This window comes from Tamandua tetradactyla, chromosome 9 (genome assembly GCF_023851605.1).
Source record: "Tamandua tetradactyla isolate mTamTet1 chromosome 9, mTamTet1.pri, whole genome shotgun sequence".
NCBI classification, from domain to species: domain Eukaryota; kingdom Metazoa; phylum Chordata; class Mammalia; order Pilosa; family Myrmecophagidae; genus Tamandua; species Tamandua tetradactyla.
This window is the reverse complement of record NC_135335.1, coordinates 80,741,654-80,762,158: the sequence shown is the minus strand read 5'-3', so window position 1 is coordinate 80,762,158 and position 20,505 is coordinate 80,741,654. Positions and strand designations below refer to the sequence as shown.

At 37.9% G+C, this 20,505-nt stretch overlaps 1 protein-coding gene across 2 annotated transcripts in view; it reads right to left on the bottom strand.

The window, feature by feature from the left end:
* CDH6 (cadherin 6) overlaps positions 1 to 20,505 on the bottom strand; it is a 133,824-nt gene that overhangs the window by 37,893 nt on the left and 75,426 nt on the right. The gene's annotated exons all lie outside the window — the stretch shown is intronic.

Here is a 20,505-nt window from a genome sequence, read left to right as displayed (position 1 = left end):
TTATGTCTAGACATATTTGAGAAACTAATAAACTATTGAGAAAAGAACTTTTCTGGGAGAAAGACCTGGGCATGTTCTGCTTCTATACTTAATATCTTGGGGAATAGAGGGAAGCTAGTTAATCTCCTTGAGTCTAATATGATGGAGATTATAATTCCTTTTCTGGGAAGACATGATATTTATTTATTTATGAAATTCAAATCAGTATTTTTGAGAAACATCTGAAGTGATGCCATGGAAAACACCTTGAATACTACCTGACTAGATAATTTACAGGGTCACCTGGAGCAATAACACTTAAAGTAGTTTAATTTTAGTTTAATGTAGGAAAAGAACCTTCTTATATTAGAGCTAGGCCTACAATTGAAGCCTCCCTTACTAGGTAGTGTGTTCCCTGCTCCTGAAGGTAATTAAACAGAGCTCTGATGGCTAATTGACAGTGAAACGTTTCTGGGTCCAGGGTTGAATTAAATGAATGCTAAGCCATCTCTGCAATGGGAGACGATGATCCCTAACTTGAATTAATACCCTGTGTTGCCTGTCCTAAAGAGTATTTCCACAGTGTTGAGTTCTTATTGTTTCCTTTCTCCCCCTTTTCTCTGCCCAGCAAAAGTTTTAAACAGTCTCTCATAGCTTCTTCACATAACTGGACTCTATCCACACATTTTCAGAAAGTGCTTTTCATTAAGGAAACCTATATATAAACTCCGACAGTCGTAAACATCAGCTACCACCAGATAAGGGCATTGTAGTTAGAAGGCTGCTGCTCTCTACCTTATTTCAGCTCCAGAGAATGGGCTATGTTATGACAACAACAGAAAAAGATAAACCAAACCTGCACGTTCTTGATTTATTCTGTAGGCAATACTCAGAGATGAGTCTGCAGATTTGAAAATACAATAGCAGGGCAAAAAGACACTCTTAAAATAATATAACCCAGCCATTCAAAACTTGTATTCCATGAAATGTCACATACACAGAATACGAAGGGAAAAGTCTTCTATGGTCCAATAGGTTTGGGAAATATTTCCTGTACTGCCCACATTTGGCATCACGGAGAGTCCATTAACATATCAAAGACTTTGGAAGACGAGTTAGAAACCATACTTGACTTTGTTTAATCTAGGTTTCCCCAGCCCTTTTATCTAATGAATCCTTTTTGGATGTGATCCATATTGAGATCCCCCTCAATTAGTTTTATAAGAAACACACCATGGGAAACATGAGCTAATTTAATCCATCATTAGAGTCAAGAAAACCAAGGGGCTCCAGTTTATATAGTGCTTCCAGTCACACAGATTGTGTGAAATAATCAGAAGATTAGAATTTAAGCAACTAAAGAGGTTTTGTTTTTAGAGCTAGGGAAACTGTGTCTGATGCCACCCAACAAAATCTAGTTAATAGCAGAGTTCAGTGCAAAGAATATTAGTCTTACAATTAGTAGTCATAGTCTTGAAAGCAATCTGCCTGAAATATTGGAAGATAGATGTGAATGGGGAAGAAATCGCTTAGAAGTGATACAAACTCAGTAAGAAATGTAAAACAAGAGCATGGCATAATTTGTGCAATGTGATACGCTAAGGAAACGCTGAAACCATGATTACACAGAAAGAGCCACCGGGGAAAGTTGAACTCTCTATGGTCAAATTCTAATGACTGAGGAGCACTCTTAAAAACCTGTTTCATTAACTTATGAGTAACGCGAACAACCAAACATCACCACCAGTCAATGACTTCTTCCAGAACAGCCCGTGGTCAGCAGCTTGGCAGGAGGCAGCACCCAGAGTCATAAGCATAATTGTTTGCATTCTTTCACTTTACCAAACGAAAGACTGAAACAGAGTCAATTAACCTCTGTGCCAGGATACTTATCAGTAAAACAAGGATAATAACAGCTACGTGACAAGGCTGTCGTAAACACCTAATTAAAAGACTATACAAATAGTGTATTAATCGTTACATAAAGATGCAATAAAAGCACAGTAGGCATTTTATCAGTTAGAAAGCCCTTTCCAAATTTAAGATATTATTATTAGCTCTTAGTTCATAATAATGATATTTTTGTGCTCTTATTTTGACTTTGAGAACTGTTTTGAGGACTCTGAAAATGCAATTTTACAAACTCCCGATATCTCTTAGGTAAAATCTGTTATCCAAAGCCAGTTTTTTTCTACTGGGTGGCAATTGCTGTCTTTACATGTAATTTATTATATTCTGCATTCCACTAGATTATAGATTCTCCTTGGCCACTTCTTTCATCACTTTCAATATGTAATTGTTGCACACTTAGTAGGTGAATACCACATCTGGCCAAAAGATTTATTCAGGTGAAAGTAATCAGAAACTTATTTTCAGCTGTCAGGAGAGACCATTTCAATGACTTATAGAACAAACACCCGAGACAATATAAAAGGGCAGAAGAGATGCCAAATAACAGTGTGAACAGGGGTTGCTCTGCAGATCCCATTTCTCATTTATCAATATTTGGAAACAAGTGGGAGAATGCATCTCTTCACTCAGACTTTGTCTGATAATAAAACAATTTAACCTCATCCCCCAAAAGCGCAATATCTGGGTTTTCCAGAAGTCAGTGTGTTTTCTTCCCCTCACCTCCCCCACTTCTGCTGAACTCTCCTGGGGCCAGTTCTTTTCTCTGTTCTTGGGGAAAAGAGAAAATGATAAGCCATCAGTGCCAGGGAAAGCTGTGGTGACAACCAGACATTAGGAGTTTATTGAGCACTTAGATTTTAATTGGATTTTTTCTTTTGTGATGTCATTCATCATGGCCACTGTAAAAGACAGAAGTTAAACAACAACAAATAAAAGGTTGGAGGCTGCCCGAGGCATGTTTTTACTAATTTCGGTTTAATGTGGCTGTTCCATTAAGTTTAATCATCTGGTTCACTTTTAATGGTTCCCCATCAAGTAAAAATTATCCACTTCCCTCAGAAAGTCACATCTCATCTGTGGCTGGCAGGACTTTTTATACTGTACCTGCAAGCATTTCATTTCAGCAGGAACTCTTTGATTGTTTCTCTATTTTTTTTTTTTTTATGCACCTTGGCAGATAAAAACAGGAATTTGCAGCTGTGGATCTGGCCCCATGGAAGGTATCACCAACGTAGTGCCAGCATATTTTCCTGCTGGGTGCTGGGTGCCACTGGGGACATGGTATCTTTTACCTTCCACATGTGCTGACTACCAACATGATTTTGAGTCAGATTCAGGTACGACACTAACTGTGCAGATTTTTAATGGTTTATGAAACTAATTAATGCTACCCTATTCCATTCCTTACCTATGTGTCGCTGACGCTATCTGTGTCGATACCCAAACTGCATCTTTAAGTATGTGAATTGCTAAGATAGAAAACAGGGTCTAAACAAAAACTTACCTTCATGGCACACCCAGGAGAGACACGCTATGACAGCCTGAAAGGCGCCTAGAGAAGAAAATGGGGGCGTTTTCTTTTTATTCGAAGTGAAAAATTGCATTATGGCTGAAACGCTTGTATAGTGTTTTACACCCAAGGATAAATATAATGTACAACGTAGTGCAAATATAATATATCTTTTAAAGAAATGTAATGATTTCTAATCTGAGATGTCATAGGACAATCAGAGCACAGTTGTGGTGAAAAGTCTGTTGGGATTGAAGTGGAAAAATGGCAGTGACAGCCGAGAGAGAATACCATGCTTAATACAGTGAATATTATTTTAAATTAGGAAAATAATTTATAATCAAGTCATGCTAAATTAAACCTTAACTGTAATATATATGCATATGTATGTATATATGTATATTATATGCACACATCTATATCTCTATATAATGCATGTATACACAAAGCTAATAAATATATTTAATTTTGTGAAGACTGTAAAGAGCTTGTTGGGTAGAGTTTATGTCAGGAAGAAATAGAACCGTCCTTGAATTACTTAGCAGGGATAAGAAATAGCCTCTGTTTGAGCATTTATAGGAGTGGGCAAATAAAAACATTTTCAAATAAAATTCCTCTATACATATTATAATATACTGTATCTGCCTGTTGATGGTTTATTATGAGTTAACTAATTTGTACCTGATTTTCTATTTTACAACTAGAAAAGTTGAATGCAGCACATTATTTGTGGCAAGCTGCTAATTTTTCACCCCAAACCCGTTCTTTCATGATAGTGATTTAGCGGAGCACATGGCTATTCAGTCTAACACGTTTGAATGTGAAAGGTGCAGCTCCAATGTCACTTGCTTAGAAGGAATTGGCTTGCTTTGGGCTTCTCTCTTTTCTGTTCCCACAGGCTGCAATGAAAATTGAGGCAGTGGCATGACTTCCACCAGGCTGACAAGTCAGTGACCTAGTGAATGGCAAAGCCACAAAATGGAAGGGATCGAGGTTCCAGGGTAACCTCACCTCTGACCAGTCTTTTTTATTTCGCATGGGCAGGCACCAGGAATCGAACCTGGGTCTCTGGCATGGCAGGTGAGAACTCTGCCACTGAGCCACTGTCATCTGCCCATGACCAGTCTTTAATGTGATAGGGAATAAATTATATCTTACTTCAGCCATAATTTTTTGAGCTTTTTTTTTGTTAAAGTCGTTCTGCCTTTTCTTTCATTCAGTGGCTCTCTGCGGTCCCTGGCTCAGTAGCGTTGGCAGCATTTGGAAACTAGTTAGGAGTACAAATTCTTGGGTTCCACCCATCTGCAGAATCAGAAACTCAGGGGATGTGGCCCAGCAACCTGCGTTTTAAGAAGCCCTCAGGACCCAATATGCTGGCATATTGTAAGTACTTAATAATTAATGATTGCAAAAAATGAATGAATGGAGTGAATGCTTAAGGGTTCAATTACGTAAGTATCAATAATCAGTTAAGGTTTCAAGCGCACAGGCAATCAATATAATGCATTGTCTTCTATCCTCTTTCTGCTTGATTTTATGATAACCCTGTATGTCAGGAATATATATTCCTAAAGTTGTCAAATAATTTAGCAATTACAACAAACACCAGGCTTGTGGTTGAACTTGGGAGCAACAACAATCTGAGGGGGGAATTCAAGTTATTGCTTCAGATCCGAGAAACTTTCCTTAATGACTAATTAGGCCTTAATGAATAAAATCAGCTTGTTTTGTATTTCTTGAAAAGATGAGACCAGTGAAATTATAGGCACATTGAGTGCTGGGTCAGAAGTCACTTGTCAAGGGCGAACGAGTTGCAAGATTTCACTGAATCATATCTCATGTGTCATCCTCATTACAGGAACTAACAGAAAAATCCTACATTTCAATAAAACACTGTTGCACAATGCAATACTTTAACTTTACCAACCAAGAACATTTGGAAATATTTATTGGTCTGTAGAGTTGCATAAAGCAATGAATAACAAACATCTAATACTTGCCTTCTACAAGTTTGCAATTCAGGCTTGAAAATACTGACACACACACACACACACACACACACACACACACACATATATATCATTTGATACAAAATAAAAGGAAAAATAAACAATCAAATATTATTATGAAGTATTGGTTAGGAATAACAGGGTAAGTGAAAAGTTGGATTCAGCAGAGAAGGAAATGATACATTGGACAAGGTGGAACCAGGGAATTTGTAAGATCTTTGATGGTTTAGGAAGACTTCTTAGAGAAGCTGAGATTACTGATGGGAGAAAAACAATTTAGGAAGTAGTATCTGCCATGACATGGTTTCAGGGTTCAAAATGAGAGCAAATCTGAGGAGGCCTTGAATATGTACCTGGGGTAATAAGAGCAATAAAATCAGCTGGAATAGAAACACTTCTCCCCTAGAACTGCAGGGTCACCGTTCCCTCACACTGCGCTCTCATGTGCAAGGGGAGATGCTACTTCCTTATTATTTTCATTATTATTGATAGCTTATCCTTCAAGCCCTAATCCCATTGAGTATTAGGAACTTGATTTTAGGTTGAATAGCGAGTAAATAATTTAGTCCAATCGATAAAGTCTGCCTAAGTCAATAATACAATCTTTTTAGATAACCCTTTGAGAAGAATACCTGCCTTTCTGCCATCTGTATTCTCCCGCTGCCCCTGACACAGTCCAAAATGACACCTGGGTGCATGAAGGAGGAAGACCCACATGGCCTGTGGCAAAAGGGGAACTCGGTGTTCTTAGAGCCAAGGACAGCCCTCGTTCTGCTCTCTGGCTCTTCTGGTCTTAGGGCATCTGTGGTTTTGCAGGTGATATCATGATGTCAGCACTCCAGGGCCCAAGGTCACTGGCATCATCCTCTCTCCCCAGCTGGCACCACTTTCCCCTGAATCTGGCTGTGATGCCCCTATTGTCCCAGGTCCGTGTCATCCTTACCATGGGGTTACTTTGTCCTTGGTAGGAAGCATTTGTGGCATCTTCTCCTTCCTCTTCTTTTATTGGAGAAGCCCAAGAAGGCCCCCTGGGAGTTAATTGTGAGAAACCCAACTCACATGTGATTGCCCTGAGGGGAAATTGGCAAAAAGCTGCTCTGCTTCCCCCTTTACCCACACCTTCCAATGCTCCCTTCTGAGATGCCAGAAGTACGTGTCTCGGGGCAGTAGAAAGGAGCATGAGTGTTTGAGTACTTGACAGCCAGGACTGAGAAATCCTTCCCTGGTTTCAGGAACACCACACCACCCGAGTTTTGTTGGAAGGAATTGCTGATTTCCATTGTAAGACCCGAGAAGGCAATGGAGGAGGCTGGGGTGAGATGGAAACATGGCCTGCAGCCCATAGCCTAGCCCAAATAATATCTCATGACGATGTGTAGAAATGGGTTTAGCAAACTTCATTCTAGTTGGCCAGATCCATTTCTTGGTACACTGAATGGGTTCTAAAAGAATCTAGAAAAATCTTTTTTTTCTCTGACAAAAACCTGAGTTTGGGATGCTTTCATTTCATATTCTTTTTTCTGTTACACCATTCTGCCTCTTATAATGAGCTAAAAATACATATTTATATTCAATATAAATAAATTAATTTTTATAATAGTGGAAATATTATCTTTAAAGCATTCTTCTCTATGATTTGCCATTTGACAATTTGGTGGGGATTTTAACAATAATTACAGCACACATTTATTAAGCCCATACCATGGGTTAGGAAGTGTGCTGAACATAGATTATATAATTTAATATTCCTCGTGACTCTATTCCTGTACCCCCTGAACAGAAAAGGCAACTGAGGCATGATAGGAGTTAAGTAACTGCTCAGCAGCACACAATTAACAGGAGTAGGATTTGGGTCCAGGCAGCCTGACCAGGCAGTCTCACCACAGTCTATTCTATTAACCAAAATACATTTTCTTTCTCCAGAATGTCTATATTCAGTTCAGTGGACATTCACTAAAGGCCTATTCTGTACAGTGTTTTACATGCTGAGGTACAAAAATCGATATAATTCAGGGTTTCTCTATCTTGGCACTATTAACATATTGTTCTGGACAATTCTTTGTTGATGGATGGAAGGACCGTCCCATGCATTACAGGATATTTGGCAGCATCCCTGAGTCCCTGCCCCCCTAGATGCCAGTCGCACCTGCTCAAGTGGTGACAAGTAAGAATGTCTCCAGACATTGTCCCTGAGGGGCAAAATTGCCCCTAGTTGAGAGCCACTGAATGATATTTTTTCTTTTCTTCCTTCCTTCCTTCTTTCCTTCCTTCCTTCCTTCCTTCCTTCCTTCCTTCCTTCCTTCCTTCCTTCCTTCCTCCCTCCCTCCCTCCCTCCCTCCCTCCCTCCCTTCCTTCCTTCCTTCCTTCCTTCCTTCCTTCATCTCTCATCCATCCATCCATCCATACATCTGTTTTTTCCATCTTTCCAACTTTATCCTCAATGTGTATCTTGAAGCTTCTAAAATGCATTCAAATAATACCATAAATGGTTTTGTATTTGTAGACTTTCCAAACAACCACACTTAAATCTTTTATCTTTGTTGCTTAGATTTCATAACCATGAAAGAAACCTTGTGTAACATAGAAGGGAATTTTCTGATGAAGTGCTAAAAGCTAAAGAATTTAAAATCTAAATACAGGAGAAATTCTTTAGTTACCTTGACATTTATCATTTACACTCGATACCTTGATTTTAATGTCAAAAGTACCGGAATTACTATTAAATGAGCAAAGCTTTAGTGCTGTAGTAGTCGAGGTGGGTAGACTAATGTCCTCCCTGAACCCAAGCTGTCCATATCCTAATCCCTGAAACCTGTGACTATGTCACTTTATGTGGCAAATAGGATTCTGCAGACATGTTTAAAATAAAAATCTTGGGATTGCAATGCTATCCCAGATTGTACAGACGAGCCTAGCATGATCACAAGGTCCTTATAAGGGAGAAGGGAGGGCAGGGAATCAGAGCCAGAGGATATGTAGAGTCGCAAGCAGAGGTAAGTGGGAAAGAGATTTGAAGAGGCTGTACTGCTGGGTTTGAAGATGGAGGAGGAGGCCGCGGGCTAAGCATGCAGGCCCCCTCTAGAAGCTGGAAAAGGCAAAGAAGCAAATTCTCCCTTAAAGCTTCCAGAGCCCTGCAGACACCTCACCTCATAAAACCTACTTTGATCTTCTCATCTACAAACTGCAAAATAATGTTGCTTTATGCCATTATGAAATACTAAACTGTAACAGCAGCAATAGGAAATTAAGGCAGTTAAAGTAGTTCCTTTTCTCTGGAATTCAAGGTGCACTGAAACTGCACACTTTCACATCAGAGCATATTGCCAAACCAACATTTCCACACTGATTTTTAACTGTTTCTGGATTAATTGTGGTTATCACATTAGACCCCAGGCAAAGTTATTTATGATTTCTACTGACATAAGTTATACAAAATGTAATAGACGTACGTTATTCATTTGGAATTTATCAATTAAACAAATGCATTTTAGTTTATTAACTGCGTGAAGTTATATCCCCAAAAAGGGATTATTTACTGCCTTTTGTTTGGCTTTTGAAACGCAAGGTCCTTCTTGCCTTGGCAGACTGCAACTTTCGTCTCGGTTCCTGCTTAGTCTAACATTTTCATTTTCAAAAAGCCAGTGGTAAATCAAGCTGAGAGCCAGATACTCAGTCAAGAATTGATTTAGTAAGGCGCTGTAACTCACCAGATATAATCCTGCTTTATTGCCTTACAGTGTAATCTCGTCAGCAACTGCCAAATCCCAGCACACACACGTACACACACAAATACACTTTTTTTCCTCTCTCTCTCTCTCTTCTCTGTCTCTCTCTCTCCACTCTCTCCCTTTCTCTCTTTTTCTCTAACATACACATCTTGGAAAACGATTTCAACAGATAAATGCAGACATTTGAGACATGATTCGAATGACATATATATATATATATATATATATATATATATTTTTTTTTTTTTTTGCATGTGTTCCCCAACAACTAATGGACCTCTTCCAAATTTTGTTTTTCTCCAAAGGTTAAAATATATTGGATCCAATATTCTTATTTTGACCCTTACTTAGGATCTGCAAAGAAAATAATACCCTTTAAAACCAAGCAGATTGCTGGAGGGAGAGAACAATCTTATTCTTAACCCTCAAACTTCCTACATGTGCTAAATAAATACTGAGTAAATTGAATTCAGTAACCTACTCTTACATTCAAAGAAATAAAGGTGAGTGATTCTAGGAAAAAAAAGTATGGGCCCGTTTATTAGTTTTTCTGGTTTGGGAACCAATTTATAAATTCTTAACTTATTTGAAAAGCTCCTATTTTTTTGTCTCGAAGAGAAACAACCATGAGACGCTCAGTGAAGATGTGCATAATTTCCGGATGGCCTGCGAGGGAAAGTCTCCTGTCTGTGATGTTAGTCCCTTGAACTTGAGTATCTCTTTGAGCACCAGGTGCTCCTAAGCATTCCCGTCACTGTCCCATCTTGCCCACCATATCAGAAATCCACCGTCACTTTAAATATCTTAATGTGGTAGAAGGGAAAAGTGCTAAACTGAATCAAGTCAAAAAACAGGACTCCAGCCCCAAGTTTGGTATTCTCCTAGCAGTGGGGCCACGATCTTAAAATCCTTTTGAGACTCTCTTTCTTCACGTACAAAAGGATACAATTGAGCTCAATCTTAAGAGTGGTTCTGTGGGTCCCGCGATGCGTGTGAGAGCCCTTTATAAAGCATGAGTGAAGCCTTATCAAATGTGAGGAAATATTTTCATTGCTCCTTATCTCGTTATGAATTTTCTGCAATGAAAATACATTAAAAAATCATCTGTGATGCCTTTTAGTCCTGCCAGGGGATGATTGCTCTTTTGTTCTATCTCTTGCCATCCTGCACTGTCCTCGCCTTTAGATGTTACTGGTGATTTGTATGGCAGGAACAATTCTGACGGTCACATTTTCCTTTTAGAACTCAAACAAGTGAAGTCTAGAGTGTTCAAAGGGAAATAAAACCCAATGAAGTATTGCCACTTGAGTTTGCCCAAGTCACTTAATTTTCCTGATTTGACTTGAAAACTATATTTCCTTTAAAGAGGAAAGTGGATTGCAAATCACCAAGGTCATACTTTAATACATATCATCTCCCTTCTATTCTTTTTATACAATACATGTGGTTGGGAGTATAAATGTGCTAAGAAAGCAATTGTTTATAATCCACTTTGCTGTACCGGATCCCTAAAGAGTAGTTGGCTTCTGGGCAGGTATTTCCCTTCTTTGGAAAAAGAAAAAAAAAAAAAAAAAAAAGCCCAGCATTATAGGACAAACAAGGAAATAAGCTAGAACCTTATGCCTCACAATGTATGACAAGTAAACAAAACATGCTAAAGTTTTGCTAGCTGTATTTTAAAGCATTTGCATTTCTCCATTCATATTTCTCTTCTGAATTGCACTCATAGCATAAATAGTGGAAGTAGCTAAGGTGACATTATTTTCAAGATATGATTATTTTTCCTACAAGAACTCCAAATATCTTGATATAAGATGTGGTAGGTAAAAAGAAAAGGTCATTATACAGGTTTTTTTCTCTTCCTGTATTATCACATTCTTCTTATAGTTTTTTTAAATCATTGCAATCAACATTTTCAGTTTTTGAAAGATTTCCTTTACTGAACACTGAATTATCTGCCTAACATGGCTTCTTAAGAATTTTTTTAAAAAAGAATTTGCTTTCTTTCTTCCAACTCTCCTTGACTTTTTCCCATTTCGTTTCTTTTTTATACTGAGACTCTAAATAATGCCTGATTTTCATTGTCAAAAGTCTTAAAGGAATCAACTTTTATGAATATGATATTATTATTTTTATATATTCTCTTTTTAATTTTCTTGTTAGCTTTATGCCTGCAGAAATCTGTTTCTTTAGTTTCTCTGGCTTGCATTAAGGAAGCTTGAGTTTTCTTCTATATTATTGTAAAGTAATTGTGTCATTTTGATGTGAAGTTTTCAAAGGTGGATGTCGTGGAAAGACATTTGGGACAAATTTAGTGTATTAGCTTATTCTCTAATACATTCTTGAACTTTAAAGACTTCAAATTTTCAGTTGTCAACACAAAGACATAAAACACCATCAGTGATATCCGTATGAAATCATATGCATCAATAAATTGAAAGGCAGTTTTTAAAAAAGTCTTTTTTGATTATGCGTCTTAATTCAAATAATATTTGCCTGTTTCCTTGGGCAAATTCTGTGCTAGACACCTCTGGGAATACAAAGATAAGTAAGACATGTAGTTTAGGATCTTGCAGGACTATAAGTTTTTAAAGGTTAAAATTAATTATCTAAAATACTAATTGAAAGAAGTCTTGGGACTCAATATAAAACAATATTCAATATATTGAAGGTTAAAGTTCAACCTTAAACAAAGAAGTTATTTTTCTCATAAGAGGTTGAAAAAGTCAGGTTAATTAAACAATTAAGTCACAAGTAATTCTCTTACGATAAAGCTTTGGTTCAGTTAAGAAAGGAGTATGAAATTAAAAAAAAAAAAGCCCCTGCAATTCCAATTTAAAACATAATTATACCCCAAATGGAAGAGTAATTTTTAAAAATGGTTAAATGAATTGAACTTTTTTTATTGAAAAGAAACAAGAGATAACCAGACTATAAAATTTCAAGGCAATTTAAATAACAGAAACACCAAATTGTGGTGCAAAGTGGTGATGTTTTAAATTGAAACAATGGCAGAAGGTTTATGAAAGTTACCAGAATCATCAAACAATGTCTAAGTGTAGTGTTCATTTTATTTTAATTTTTGTTAGGATAATAAAGAAAACCTTATATTTTTACATAATCTTCACAGTTGGAATTGCTGTTGAGGAGTCATATTTGCAGTCACCTTAGCTACCTTGGTATTATCTTCTGACCCATGATAGTTGACTTCACAGAAAAATATGAGGCATTATTACCTGGGCACCTTTGATTTTTCTTCCTCTTCACTCTTCTGTTCCTTGAAGGCAACACTTCATAACAGGGCACTTTCCCTTCTTATCCTGGTCTTCCTTTCATACCTTACTGGCTCAGTTCCTTGCAAACACTATATAAGCACTGTTTTAATCACCTGTTTGCCTTTTTGCTTTATGGGGATGTCCATACATATGGCAGCCAACACTGGACAGATGAGCTCAACAGCAATTTATTAGTCATATATATCTATTCCCAGCCCAGGGGAGGACAGCACACAGCCTGCAGGGACACAGGGGATTGCACTTGGGAACAGAATGAGCCACCAGGAGCTGAGGGAAGTGGGCTCTGTAGTAACAAGAGGGAGGGGTGGCCCTTGATTCCCATAGGAGGATGCTATTGTTTTGTTTGAGTAACTCTGTAAAGTGGCGGGAAACTGACTCCTGCCACTTCGGGATAAGAGGGTCCTGGGCCTGGTCCATTTGATAAGGAGGGTGTTTGGCTATGGGACCTGGTCTATGGGAGCAGGGTGGGGAGGGGAGCCTGGGGTTAGGACATTGGAGGCCCTCCTGGTTTCATTAGATGTCAAGGCAGCACTAGATCCTGTGCTTTAAATTGGGGTCTTCCATAACAAATACTTTGTCCAGGATCCTTTTCTAACCCCTTTCTATTTATTCATCTATTTAACCTTCCCCTCAATAATATTATTATTCCCTTCATTTTACCGATTGAGGTAATGAGAGGTGGAGAGAGGTTAAATAACTTTCCCAGTATTATGCAGGGAGTGGGCACCACCCACAGGCAATCTACTGTGCTATTGACTTCATGCTCTCTAGTGACTAATTGTTGCATGAATGAAAAGCATTTTCTCCCCAAGTCTATTAAGAAATGTGTAGCCCAGATAACTTTTTGAATTGCTTTCTTAACTCCAATCCCCATTTCCTCTAGTCACCATTAAATTTCACATCCAGAGTGATATTTCAAGCTTTTTCTTATGGCTCCATTACTACCCTCAAATCCTCTGAAACACACAAATCCACCTGAAATACATATTCATATATTTCACATGCGGCTACATTTTAATCTTTAAAAATGCCTCTCTTTTTCGTGAACTGAAAACTGGAAGAAACTAGTAATATTTTCACTGTGAAATATTTTGGCATGCTGCTTTTCTTCTTATTCCAGGTATCATAATTTCAACTCTGATTCTTTACATCAGCTTTTGGAAATACCTGTTATGCTTACTTATTTATCAATAACAGCAACAAAAAAAATCTCTTTCTTATTTCTCTTATGGGGAATTCTGTACTTTCTTTCAATCTCTTGCTCAATTCCAGATGGAAATATAGGTTTGCAAAGAATATTGATACATTTAACATGCTGATGAGGATACCATTTCGTTGTAATTTTAATAACTGACGACATAAGACTTGTAGGAAGGTGGAGTTTGCTACTAGCAGTCTGCAGCCACACAAAAAGACTTGCTTCCTTGAGGTTCTGATAGCACATTGGAATCTAAAAACAATCCAGATTTCATGAAGGCTATCAAAGAAAGGACATCTCCCCCAAACATCTTGATTTTGATTGGAGAGGAAAGGGTTCCAAACATTAAACTTTAATTCTGATTATAATATATTCTTGACTTCTCACATTTAAAGTAATATACTAGTTTTATTGGTCATATCAATGGACATGAAAAAATTCAGTGGTTTAAGTATCTTTTGACCAATGATTACCAATATGTCAAGGATTTATTTTCTGGTTTTTGAAATAAAATCCAGCTAAAATGATAGAGATTTTGATTTCAGAAGAAACATAAGCTGGGATGTTTGCCTTATACATATTTATGTACTCAGTACACTCAGCATCCATAACCTGGCAAAAGATGAAGAGCTTTGGCACAAATCCATTTGTTACCAGTTTCCTGGTTTAGTACAAATGAGTAAAGGGAATCAATCAATCAACAATTGACCAAGTCTACAGAATAGATTCGAAGGGATGTGCTTACAATTGAGCAGGCGGCTCCTCTATAACCTTCTGACAATCTCCAGTTCTGTCTAACTTATTGTGGAGCTGGAAAGTAAATAGCTACAATGGGAACCAAAAGGATCTGAACCCTTAACTCTTTTTTTAATTCACCTCAGCCCTTCTATTTTGTTCAACAGATTGCATTTCAAGCAGAAGGATATAGTATTTCACAGGCATAATGAGATGGAAGTTGGAAGATTCAAGGCTGGATCACTGTTTGGCTTTCTATATTTTACTCTCTTGGTGTGATGTGGCCAGCAGAAGAGCTGCCTTTGGGTTTATGACCAAGGACAGACATGCTAGCTTTCCTGTTCTCCACATATGCCACTGTGCATAGAGGGAAATCTAAGAGTCAGAAAGTGAACCGCTGTTACACAGGACATTTTCTTAGCATCAAATGGCAAATTGAAGTTTTTCTCATTAAGAAAGTGAAATCAGTTGGTCGATAGTGGAAACAAAATGAAGATTACTGCCAGCAATAGCAGTTGGGAAGTTGCTTCTCAAAACATTTTTTTTAGAACACATTCAATGAGCAAGTGCATGCAGGCTTTCTACAATACTCTACCCAGCAGAAAGATAAAAATGTTAAACGGCTAAGCATTAAATTTAAATGATGAAGAAGAAAAATGTGCCCAAGGCACTTGTCCTGACTCAGGGAGAAAAGACTATTGCAGGTCAGTCAACCAGAATAGTTTAGAAGACGTTATCAAGGGAAATGAAAAGAAAAGGCACTTTTTTTTCATCATGATGACCAAAAAGATCCCTAATTGCATATCTAATTCTAAAATGCTCATAGATAACTATTTTGAACATCTGATGTATTATGGAAATGAAAATCAAGAAGAAAGTCAAAGGAACGTGAATAATAATAATGCAAAGATATTTTATAGCGCTTTAAAAGCAGTGCTTACAAATGTTTTTTCCCTAGGATTTCAAATATGGGCTCTCAATAGATATTTGTGTGTTTGGGTAGAATACGATTGTTAAATGTGCAAAGCATGTTCTGCTACTGTTATTTATTTGTGCCCCATAATGGCTCTGCAAGGTGTGGGATATGCATTGGAAAGGTTGTAATTGAGTAGTTAGGTGGTGAGGTGGCTTGGAGTTAAGGACTCCAGAAAAAAATGTTCTTAGTCCATTCCTGTGGGCGCGAACCCATTGTAAACAGGACCTTTTGAAGAGGTTACTTCAGGGAAGGTGTGGCCCTTCTGACTCAGACTGGGTTTTAATCCTGCTATTGGAGGACTTATGGAGAAGGCTGCAGAGAGAGGAGATACAGGTAACAGCCAGAGTCTGGAATTTAACAGTACCAGGAAGAGAAAGAAGAGGCCACTAAGTGCATTGCAGCATGATGCAAAAGTCAAGGACCAGTGAAAGCTGGCCCTCGAATGCCACAGCCTTTAGGGAGAAAGCATAGCCTCAGTTTTGGACTTTCCCTCGCCTCAGAGCTGTGGGCCAATAAATTTCTGCCATTTAAATGAACCCATGGTATGTTTTTTGTTTTAGATGCCAGGAAACTAAAATGGGTGGTCAAATAGTGGAGTCAGACTGCCAGGGTCCCAGCAGTGTGTGAACTTGAGCTAAATGTTCAACTACTCTGAGCTTCATTTTTTTCCTCTGTAAAACAGGGCTATAAACAGTATCTGTACATTAGGGTTTTTGTGAGGATCTAATGAGTTAACACACTTGGAGTACTTCACACTCTGGGCCAAAGTAATGATCAGTAAATGTTAGCTGTGGTGACGTTTTAAACTGATGCTGCAATTTGAAGCAAATGAGTGGTTAAGTGTCTCTTTGAAGCTCCATGCCTGACACACAGTGGGGGCTCAAAGATGAAATGATTAATGAATCACTCATCAAATTAGTGCTGGAATGTTTCTACTCTTTAGCCTATGTCATTATCAGAAAAGCAATAATAATAGGAGTAAAAAAAAAAGCAGTATTTTAACAATAGCAGCATTTAAATGATCTTTCAGAACGAATAAAATATTGCTTTAAGTTTCCTGAATTTGAATCATGTAATTATAGGAACAAATAATTGCTCATCCATAATTTTAAAGGTGTATATGGTCAAATATTTTAATTTTTATGGGCCTTTAAAACCCTTATGTTTAATTATCTTGAGAATAGTGGCTCTGTTGAATTGGGTAGACACTTATTTCAAAGACTCAAGAAAAAGGCATATTTAGAAGATGTGTGTAGTAGAGCCTCAAATATAACCCAAATTTTCATGATATTTTAAAAGACACAGCATATCAATTTTGGGGAGCACCTGCAAAAAAAAAAAAAAAAAAAAAAAACCATTGGCGACTTCTGAAAAGCTAAGACCAGAAATATCTATGAAACTATAGCTTATCAAATTCCATAAAAATAGATCTCTCGATGTACCAATAAAAATCTCTAATGCTTCTAAAGGAGATGAGTTTTATGTGTACATTGTGTGGAAGGAGGGGATAAGGATGTGAAAAATAAAGTGGAGAACACAAGGCAGTGAAGAGTTGCTGTGGGCTGTTTAAAGATAAAGGGTGAGTCTTTCGCCAAAGGTTAGGCTTGAGATTTTATGTCTAGACATCGTTCCATTAATATTAATGCCTGCGTCTTCAGAAACTATGTTCTTTTCTTCCTGAGCACTCTTAGACTATATACCAATCACCATCAAGGAATTGCTACCTTATATAAAGCTGCAGGAGGGGCATGGGGATATCTGAAAATGTGGAGCGACAATGCTTTTCTCTTATTTTTCTACTAAGTTTACGGAAGCTAAACATAACCTAAGTGGATTCTGTGCCAAATCAAATACTCTGTCCTTTAGTCCTTGATAAGAAAACATACCTTCTTCCTCTTTCGTGTGTCTGCCCTACTGACATTTCCACTCTCCTTGTTTTCAGTTTTTAAATCTCTTATTCTGAACTTCCCCCTTGCTCTCCTTTGGCCTCTGTATACAATTAATTGGCAAGTCCTGGACAGTTCTGCCTCTGCCATCTGAGATACCTTCTCTTCCTTTAAGATGTGGTTCAAATATTACATCACCTCTTCTGGGAAGCTTTGCTGAACCTCCAAGCCCAGTTGGAGGTTCTTAGAATTTCCATTAACACTTTGTGGATGCCCATTTTATCCTGGAACTGGCCATGTTTTGTTAATAACCACTGATAGTTATATTCTCCTCAGGCAGTGGTTGTCAAACTTTGCTACCTATTAGACTCATAAACACTCAATTAAAAACCAATCAAATCAGAATCTTTGGGGAGAGGAGACCTAGGCCAGGTATTTTTAAAAAGAAGTGCTTCTCAGGTGTTAATGTGTGTACAATTCACCTGGGGGTCTTGTTAAAATGCAGGTTCTGATTTTCTAGATCTGAGGTTAGATTCAAGATTTTGCATAGTTTAATGAGCTCCCAGGTGAGGCAGATGCTGGTTATGCTAAAGCAGCTAAAAGTTGCCTCCAAATTGTCATGTTTTTAGAAAAAAAAATCATATCTATATCTTCATGTGTAAGTTTATGTAGATGCACGTGTACACCTAAATCTATAGCTTAAGCTCACAAACTCTTTACAAACACATGACTACTTCTTCTCACCCCACCCTACTACCTCACCATTTTAGGGGAATAGAGGTGTTAAAATTTTGTCATAAATTGCAATTTGGTTTGTCAATATTTCAGCTCCAACAGGCCTTCACTATTTTTATTCTCTTCCCAACCCTGACTTGTTCATATTTCTGCTTTTAAAGGTAGAGTTTCTATTCAGTAGTGGAGTTACAGATGGTGGCAGCACGATGCATTACGCTCTATTGTTTCATTTCTGTTTGATATTAGACCTTCATAAAATGTTTGACGTCGTGTCTAACTTCATCCACATCTTTCTCCCCTCCATTTCTGCTGCTAGATTCACACTTCTCAACAAACCATGACTTTTTAAATGATCACATAAAATAATAATTTCTTCTAAAATGAGACAGCAGAGGCTGCAGTCTGTGAATAAAAGCCGTATTCTCAAAAGTGCAGTTTTAGGACTAGACCTGAGGGTGTTGGGAAGTAGGACTGGAGCGTGGGGGGAGCTGGGACGGTCTTTCAGGCAATAGAACACAGTCGAATGCCCAGGAGCTCTACAACGGGAAGAGAGTCAAGTTTTGCTGCCATCGTTTATGCTTCTGTTTTAAACAATGAGCCTTTCTATTCACTTCACTGCCATTCTAGCCTCCAGACTCCATCTTCTGCTGATTCTTGGATACATGTAACCCTCTATTTTTCTTATTCCTACAACCGATAGTTCTTTGCTCCACATACGCATTTGCACATTTTCCTTGCTCCTCCACTAACACTGCCATCCCCATTGGCTTCCTCTAAAATAGTTAGAACAAATCTACATAAATACAAATATGCATAGTAGTTCAAATCACAGAAAACTCTTCCTTCTACTTCAAGTGGTATTTGCTCAACAGCAATGTTTTTTTTTTTAAATCTGCGCATTCTTTTTCTTCAATTAATGTTTTATCCATTAGAGGTACTGGATCAATCTTTCTAGTCTCAGAGCCCAAGGATAGGCTGTAAATAATTATTATTTAATAGGGCCGATAGCATGATTAAAAGTTTCATTAGCCTTGCACATCTTTATATGTCAACCTGACTCCAATCCCGTGGATCCCAGTCTGGGCACGGACACCGTGTCATGCAGCAGGCAACCCAGAGGAGCATTATGAATATATATATATATATATATATATAGTTTTATGGAAAATTTGTTACAATGAATGAAAACAATATTATTGTAATTACACTATTAACTATAGTCCATAGTTTACATTAGGGTTCCCTGTTTGTGTTGTACAGTCCTATGCTGTTATTTTTTACAGCTCAAAACTTTAACGCATAGTGAATGTACATGCTCAAAGGAAAGTGAGCACGGGCACTGTCTAAAAGCGGAGACGCTGTTGTTATTTTTCAACCATGAAATAATTTTAAATTTCCAGGGAAGTGCAGCACCACATCTGTCCAACACCACATGAACTACTAGCCCGGGGTAGTTCACAGCTGCAACAGTAGGTGGCGCCACATTCATTTCCCTCCTATGTTTTGATCTGGCTATTTCACAGTCGCTGTGATACAAGGCAAGTACAGCACAAGCATCAATTTGGAAAACGAAATTGAGGGGAATGATGTCTAGTCTGCAAAGTTGTGAAGTGCCCCATAGGCACGCACACCTATTAGTAATTGTAGTTATGTAAGAATGAAGTAAAAGTATTCTCTTTCCCTGTCAACTTATGCATTATTTTTTCAAATGGCTGTGAAGTTGTTAGAACATAAATACTTATTGCTTGGACCTAACTACTTCATACATGGAACTGTTAGGTATTTCTTTTGGTCTAAAGGCTCTGTGAAAAAATTGCTGAGCACTAATCGTGAGCCCAGAAAGTTTTAGAACCTCTGTTTATGGGCTAATCTTTTTGTCCACTGATGACATATAACTCTAAAGACTGGCTTGGAAAAATGCTGTATCAGCAGAGCAAGAAGACATTTTCTCTATGTCTGATATCTCCATGACGACTATCACATCTTCAGTGATTGCCCTGGACATTTTTCTCTAGTCGGTAGTCTCTTATGTGTTAGATTTCAAAGCATGGAGGAAGACAGCAGGGAGGGAAATTTAGCCAGTTGCCAATAAGATATTCAAATCCAACTAATCAAGTCGAAGGCTGTGATTCTGAAGGAATTTGGCTGCTGTTTTCTACATTTTCCACTTACTGAGAGATTCGTTAATTATGCCATTTTACTTTTGCATTGATATGAAAATCAATATTCCAATTTAAAGCATTGTCAGTAGATTTCAAAGAATGTATACAGTGGATTTTTGATCAATAATAATAACTTCTTCATGCTATTATGCGCCAGCCACTGGTGCCTGTCTCAGCCCACACTTGCAATTGCATGAGGTAGGCATTGCATGTGCATTTTCTAGACAAAGAATCTAAAGCCTGAAAGGTTAATAACTTTCCCTGGGCCATAGAACCAGCAACTGGCAGCACTGCGACGCAGTCTCAGATATGCTTGAGCCCATAGCTCACAACTTCTCCTGCTGGCGATATTACCACCCACAATTATAATCGGAAAACTG